Raw genomic sequence first — 8,229 nt, forward strand, 5'->3', positions numbered from 1 at the left:
TTTCTCCACGAGAAAGCAAAACATTCTCAAGTATAGTATATATAATATCATTAAGGATTTAAAGTAAAAACTGTCATCTTAAATGCTTCAACTGCTGAAGAATAAATAAATCTGACCAAATGGGTGGCTATCTTCTAAGCTGGTTACAAAAGAAAATGAAGGTGATCCCTTAAAATAAAACTTAAGACTAAGGATAAAACATCAGAGTTTTTCATTTTTATTTCTTAAAAAAACAAACACATGATTAAGTGGAAATGCTTATACTCTGTATAAAAACCAAAAGGTACAAAAGAGTATCCTGGAAAGGTAGGTTTCCCTTCCAGGCCGTCCCTATTCTTCAGCCACCCAGACCCCCCCCCTCCCATTAGGAAGTAATGTTGCTGGTTTCCGGTGTCTCTTTTCAAGAGATTTTATGCCTGGGAAGTGTGTGTTTGTGTATGGTAGTTTCTTTAAGCATGTGGAAGCATGCTGTGTATGCTGTTCTGTTTTGTTTTGTTTTTTTCATTTAATATGTTATGGAGAGCGTATCATCTCAGAACATACAGACCTCCCTATTCTTTTAAATTAAGGTAAAATTCACCATTTAAAAGTGCACAATTGACTGGCTTTTATTATACTCACAAGAATGTGCAGCCATCACACATTAACTGTTACTATCTAATTCCATATATAACATTTTTATCACCCCACCCAAAAGAAGTCCCGTACTATTAGCAGTCACTTCCCATTTTTCCCTTCTCTCAGCCCCTTGGAATCACTGATTTGTCTATATGGAATGTGCATATTCTGGGCATTTCATATAAGTGGAATCATACAATATGTGGTCTTTTGTGCCTGGCTTCTCTGACTTAGCATAATATTTTAAGAGTCATCCATGTCGTAGCCTGTACCAGCACCTCATTTTTATAATCAAATCATATTCCACTGTATGTACCACCTTTTGTTGATGCATTCCATCAGTTACATGATTGGGTTGTATCCATTCTGGGTATTATGAATTATGCTCTGAACATATGTGTACATGTTTTTTTGTGGATGTAGGTTTTCAATTCTCTCGGGTATACAGGGAAATTGCTGGGTCATACTGCAACTGAGTTTAACTTTTTGAGAAAATACCAAACTGTTTTTGCAAAGTGGTTGCATTACTTTACATTCCCACCATCTATGTAATAGGGATCTAATTTCTCCACATCCTTGCCAACACTTGCTACTGTTTATCTAATAGTCATCCTGTGGATGAAACTGTCGTATTTCGTTCTGGTCTTCAGTGGTCTTCATTTTGGTTCATTTTGGGGCAGGTGGGGGGATGGAGGGGCAGCAGGAGACAGAATCTCAAGCAGGCTCCACGCCCAGCAGAGCCGGATGCTGAGCTGGATCTCACAACGCTGAGATCATGACCTGAGGCAAAATCAGGAGTCAGAGGCTTAACTGACTGAACCACCCATGCACCCTGGGCTGTTTTTCATATGCCTATTAGAATATGATTCCTATGGGGCACCTGGGTGGCTCAGTCGTTAAGCATCTGCCTTCGGCTCAGGTTATTATGATCCCAGGGTACTGAAATCGAGCCCCGCATCGGGCTCCCTGCTCGGCGGGAAGCCTGCTTCTCCCTCTCCCACTCCCCCTGCTTGTGTTCCCTCTCTCGCTGTCTGTCAAAATAAATAAATAAAATCTTAAAAAAAAAAAAAAAAGAGTATCATTCCTACATCTTCTTTGGATCCCTAATCTTTTTTTTTTTTTAAGTTTTATTTAAGTAATCTCTATACCCAGTGTAAATTAAGAGTCCGAGATTACTATTTTTAGTAATACTAATGGCTCTTTGAAAAGACGGTATTCTTTTCATTACTGGGATTCACTAAATTATCAAATGATTGCTAATTATCTTAACACTAAAATTGATTCATCATAAAGGTTTTCCTTCAACAGAAGGGAGATTATGATCTATTAGGGAGTTTAATATGGAGCTATACACCTTTTGGGAATTTTGTAAATATACTTACTAATTTCAGTCCTACGTTTTCATGTGAACTAGTAACAATTCTTTAACATCTTACAGTTATTTGAAGAAAAAGGTCTTAGGGACGCCTGGGTGGCTCAGTCAGTTAAGCCTCTGCCTTAGCTCGGGTCATGATCCCAGGATCCTGGGATCGAGTCTTGCATCAGGCTCCTTGCTTAGCTGGGAGCCTGCTTCTCCCTCTGCCTCTAGCCCTCCCCCTGCTTGTGCTCTCTCTCCTCTTTCTCTCAAATAAATAAATAAATAAAATCCTTAAAAAAAATTAATGAAGTCTTAGAAATAGCCCCATTTACTGTTTGGTTTTATTCAAACCTAATTGTTAACTTTTTTATTAAATAGACTAATTTAAAACAAACTTAAGGAGAGGGGCACCTGGGTGGCTCAGTCACTTAAGTGTCTGCCTTCAGCTCAGGTCATGATCTCAGGGTCCTGTGATGGAACCCCACATCGGGCTCCCTGCTCAGCGGGGAGTCTGCTTCTTCTTTTCCCTCTCCCTCTGCCCCTCCCTTCCACTTGTGCACCCTCAATCTCTCTCAGATAAATAAAATCTTAAAAAAAAAAAAGATAAAGTGTACCAAATTTTAAATTTTTTCCTTTTTTCTTTTCTTTCTGTTTTTTAATAGGGGAGAGCACGAACGCAGTCCCCCACTACCACAAATTACGCAGTTGAGTTTGCCACATTTGGGGAAATCGCAGGGGTCAGCACATCTGGAGTGCAATGGACGAGCTGGGAAAACCACCTGGTATCATGGTATCTCCCCTGCCAGGTTTAGTATAAAAGTGTATCAAATTTTTAATCATTTTCTATTTCTGTAAATGAGACTTCTTAATAAGATTTATTCAGTTCCTCATGAGTGCCTTAATAAGCTTAGATGTATGCATAACCACTATTTTCCTTTTGCCCGTCCTCCTTGGTATATATATTCTTGTGCGGGCTTTGAAAAAGGGGTTTGACCTCACTTCATCTATATTTCTTCTTACCACCAATCCCTGACCAACATTTAAATTTTTTTTTTTTAAGATTTTATTTATTTATTTGACAGAGAGAGACACAGCGAGAGAGGGAACACAAGCAGGGAGAGTGGGAGAGGGAGAAGCAGGCTTCCCACGGAGCAGGGAGCCCGACGCAGGTCTCCAGCCCAGGACCCCGGGATCATGACCTGAGCCGAAGGCAGATGCTTAACGACTGAGCCATCCAGGCACCCTAAATTTGTTGGTTTTTAACAAAAAGTGATAGGGGTCAAAACTGCTAAGAAACATTTATCCTTTCCTATGGAGTGTGGAGAGTCCCAAGGTTAAAAAAAAAAAAAAAATCACAGTTCTTAGTAACTTTAACTGCTGTATATGTGAAAAACAATGTCATGAAAATTATTTATATATACCTAGACTTTTATTTAAAATTTAGTTCCTTAACCCTTTTTATAACATAAATCCCTTTGACAGTCTGATATAAGCTATGAACACACTTCCTCCAAGGAAGACAGATACACATATATTACTATAAAATGTTTTTTAGGTTTTTCAAAGACTCACAGACCCCTGAAATCCATTCAGAGGTTTATTGTCTAAGGGGCTTATTTTTACGGAAGGGAGGATTCAAAAAATTACAAGGTTGGGGCACCTGGGTGGCTCAGCTCTTGATCTTGAAGTTGTGAGTTGCAGCGCCACACTGGATGTAGAGATTACTTAAAAATAAACTTTAAGGGGCACTTGGGCAGCTCAGTTGGTTAAGCGTCTGCCTTTGGCTCAGGTTATGATCTTGGGGCCCTGGGATAGACACCTGCATCGAGCCCCAAACCAGGCTACCAGCTCAGTGGGGAGTCTGCTTCTTCCTCTCCCTCTGCCCCTTCCCCCCACTCGTGATCTCCCTCCCTCTCTCTCTCTCAAATAAATAAAGTCTTAAAAAACTTTTTTTTTAAAAAAGTGAACCTCAAACTTAACTACATACCATATTAATGCAAAATGTTTCAGAGACCCAAATGTAAAACCTAAAATATATAAAAATTCTAGTTGAAAACTAAGTAAAAAATTTTAGTGTTCTTTGATTAGGCAAAGATTTCTCTGATAGAACATAAAAAACACAAGCCAAAGAAAAAAGAATCGATAAATTTGACTTCATCAAAATTTAAAGCTCTTCCTCTCTTCAAAAGACACTATTAAGGGACGCCAGGCTGGGCGCCTGGGTGGCTCAGTTGGTTAAGCGACTGCCTTCGGCTCAGGTCATGATCCTGGAGTCCCGGGATCGAGTCCCGCATCGGGCTCCCTGCTCGGCGGGGAGCCTGCTTCTCCCTCTGACCCTACCCCCTCTCATGTGCTCTCTCATTCTCTCAAATAAATAAATAAAATCTTTAAAAAAAAAAAAAAAAAAAAGGGACGCCAGGCTGGCTCAGTTGGTAGGGCATGCGACTCTTGATCTCAGGGTCATGAGTTCGAGCCCCACATTGGGTGTGGAGCCTACTTAAAAAAAAAAATAGATACTGTTAAGCAGAAGCCACTGATTGGGAGAAATGTAAAACAAATATATGAAACAGATTTGTCTTGAAAATATACAAGGTACTCTCAAAACAATAAGAAAATGAAAAACTTGATATAAAATATCAACAAAATTAGCAAACCTTTATCTAGATTGACCAAGAAAAAAGAGAAGACTCAAATTACTACAATCAAGAATGAAAGAGGCAATATTACTACTGATTTAACAAATCAGATTATAAAGGAATACTATGAACAACTATATGCCTAAAAAGTAATTCCGATGAAATGGGCAAATTCCTAGAACTTCACAAGTATTGAAACTTACTCAAGAAGAAATACAAAATATGAATAGACCTATAACAAGTAAAGAGAATGAATTAGTAGTTTTTTAACTATTTAAGAGAAATGACAGGGGTGCCTGGATGGCTCAGTTGGTTAAGCATCTGCCTTCGGCTCAGGTCTCGATCCCAGGATCTTGGGACTGAGCCCCACATCGCGCTCCCTGCTCAGTGGGGAGCCTGCTTCTCCCTCTCTCTCTGACCCCACCCTTGCTTGTGCTCTCTTTCTCTCACTTGCTCTATCTCAAATAAATAAAATCTTGAAAAAAACCTTTTTTTTACTGTATTAATCTTGAATCTTGATTTATTTAGTAGTATAATAAGTTTTTTAAAAGTATATTTCAGGGGCACCTGGGTGGCACAGTCAGTTAAGCGTCCAATTCTTGGTTTCAGCTCAGGTCATGATCCCAGAGTCCCGGGATGGAGCCCCACATCGGGCTCTCTGCTCAGCAGGGAGCCTCCTTCACCCTCTCCCTCTGCCTGTCGCTCCCCCTGCTTGTGCTCTCTCTCTGTCAAATAAATAAATAAAATCTTTAAAAATAAACAAATAAATAAAATCTTAAAAAACAAAAATAAAGACATTAAGAAGACATAAGTAAATGAAAGACATCCCATGTTCATGGATTATAAGACTTATTATTAAGATAGTAATACTTGCCCACTGATCTACAGATTTAACCCAATCTATATCACAATCCTTGCTGGTTTCTTTGCAGAAATTGATAAGCTGATCCTAAAAATCATATAGAAATTCAAGGGACTCAGAATGTCAATACAAAGTTGGAGAAGTCACATTTGCTCATTTACAAACTTATTACAAAGTGACATTAATCAAGACAGTGTAATCAAGATCTGCAACATATATATATGCCACACAGTGTAGCCTAAGAAAAGATCTGAAGGATCAATAGAGTAGAACTGAAAGACCAGAAATAAATCTTCACATTTATGGACAGTTCATTTTCTTCTACACGGTTGCTAAGAAAACTGAAGGTGGAAAGAACAATCCTTTTCACAAATGGTGCTGGCACACCTGGAGAACTACACACAAAAGAATGAAGATGGATCCCTTTCTTACACATATGTGAAAATTAACTCTTAAGAATCATAGACCTAAATGTAAGCGCTAAAACAATATAAAAGAAAACAGGAGTAAACCTTTGACCTTGGGCTATGCAAAGCCTTCTTAGGTAAAATAATAAAAGAAGTAACAAAAGAAAAAATAAATTGGACTTCATCAAAATTTTTTAAATTGTGTACTTCAAAAGACACCCTCAAATCTCAGTGTAGCTTCATCAATCATAACAAATACGTAACTTTTGTGAGATGCTGATAATGGGGGAGGCTGTCCATGTGTGCATGCAGGAAGCATATAGGGAATCTTCGTACCTTCCTCTACCGTACTGTGAACCAAAAACTGCTCTAAAAAATAAAGTCTTTAAAAAAAAGATACCGGGTGCCTGGGTGGCTCAGTTGGTTAAGCGACTGCCTTCGGCTCAGGTCATGATCCCGGAGTCCTGGGATCGAGTCCCCCATCGGGCTCCCTGCTCGGCGGGGAGTCTGCTTCTCCCTCTAACCCTACCCCCTCTTGCGCTCTCTCTCTCACTCTCTCTCTCTCTCAAATAAATAAAATCTTTAAAAAAATAAAAAAAATAAAAATAAGAAAAAGATACCATCAGGGGCACCTGGCTGGCTCAGTCCGTAGAGCCTGTGACTCCTGATCTCAGTTGTGAGGTCAAGCCCCATGTTGGGCATAGAGTTTATGTTCAAAAAAAAAAAAAAACACCATCAAGAAAGTGAAAAGATAGGGCGCCTGGGTGGCTCAGTCATTAAGCGTCTGCCTTCGGCTCAGGTCATGGTCCCAGGGTCCTGGGATCGAGCCCCACATCAGGCTCCCTGCTCTGCAGGAAGCCTGCTTCTCCCTCTCCCACTCCCCCTGCTTGTGTTCCCTTTCTCACTATGTCTCTCTCTGTCAAATAAATAAAATCTTAAAAAAAAGAAAGTGAAAAGATAATCCACAGAATGGTAGAAAATATTTGCAAATCATAAATCTGATAACGGTCAAGTATCCAAAATATATAAATAATTCTCACAATTCAATCTTTTTTTTTTTTAAGATTTTATTTATTTATTTGACAGAGACAGAGAAAGCAAGAGCAGGAACACAAGCAGTGGGAGAGGGAGAGCAGGCTTCCCGCGGAGCAGGGAGCCCCATGCGAGCTCAATCCCAGGACCCTGGGATCATGACCTGCGCCCAAGGCAGACGCTTAATGACTGAGCCACTCAGGCACCCTCACAATTCAAACTTAAAAAGATATATAACCCAACTGAAAAATGGGACAGTAGATTTGAAGATATTTCTTCAAAGAAAATATATAAATGGCCAGTAAACACATGAAAAGAAGCACATCATTAGTCATTAGAGAAATGCAAATTAAAACCACCATGAGATACCACTTCACACCCGTTGGGATAGCTATTATTAAAAACAAACAAACAAAACCCCAGAAAGTAACAAGTGTTGGTGAGGATGTGAAGTTGGAACTAGCTAGTGTTAACGTGAAATGGTGCAACTGCCTTCAAAAACCTTTTGGCAGTTCCTCAAAGTGTTAATCATAAAGTATTATATGGCCCAGCAACTCCATTCCTAGGAAGATACCCGAGAGGAATAAAAACACACATCCGTCCACACAAAAACTTATTGATGAATGTTCACAGCAGCATGATTCATAATAGCCCCAAACTGGAAAAAAACCCAATCCAATGTCCATCAACAGATGAATGGGTAAATAAAAGTGATACACCCATAAAATTGAATATTATTTGGCCATAAAAACAATGAAGTACTGATACATGCTACAGTTTCACGGTGTATCTTGAAAACATAATGCTAAGTGAAAGAAGCCAGTCACAAAAGACTATATATTGTATGATTCCATTTATAAGAAATGTCCAGAACAAGCAAATATTTAAAGACAGTAGAGTAGTGGTTTTTCCAGGGCTGGGGCAGTTGAAGGAAAATGACAAGTGATTACTAATGGATAAGGGGTTTCTTTTTGGAGTGATGAAAATATTCTAAAATTGGTTGTGCTGGGGCACCTGGGTGGCTGTCAGTTAAGCATCTGACTTCAGCTCGGGTCATGATCTCTGGGTTATGAGACTGAGCCCCCAGATGGGCTTCCTGCTCAGTGGGGAGTCTGCTTGTCCCTCCCTACTCTCCCCTTCCCCTGCTGGAGCTCTCTCAAATAAATAAAATCTTAAATAAATAAAATTGGGACGCTTGGGTGGCTCAGTCAGTTAAGTGTCTGCCTTTGGCTCAGGTCATGGTCTCAGGGTCCTGGGATGGAGTCCCACCTCAGGCTCCCTGCTCAGTGGGAAGCCTGATTCTCCCTCTGCCTGCTG

The 8,229-nt window shown here is 39.8% G+C and overlaps 1 non-coding gene across 1 annotated transcript; it reads right to left on the reverse strand.

Moving 5' to 3' along the window:
* Positions 1 to 2,634: 2,634 nt before the first annotated feature.
* On the reverse strand, positions 2,635 to 2,790 carry LOC115942833 (U1 spliceosomal RNA). The gene has a single exon (XR_004077411.1). It is a non-coding gene; the product is annotated as a U1 spliceosomal RNA (small nuclear RNA).
* Between the last annotated feature and the right edge of the window lie 5,439 nt (positions 2,791 to 8,229).

Source organism: Leptonychotes weddellii, chromosome 7 (genome assembly GCF_054177405.1).
Source record: "Leptonychotes weddellii isolate Sample4059 chromosome 7, ASM5417740v2, whole genome shotgun sequence".
NCBI classification, from domain to species: Eukaryota; Metazoa; Chordata; class Mammalia; order Carnivora; family Phocidae; genus Leptonychotes; species Leptonychotes weddellii.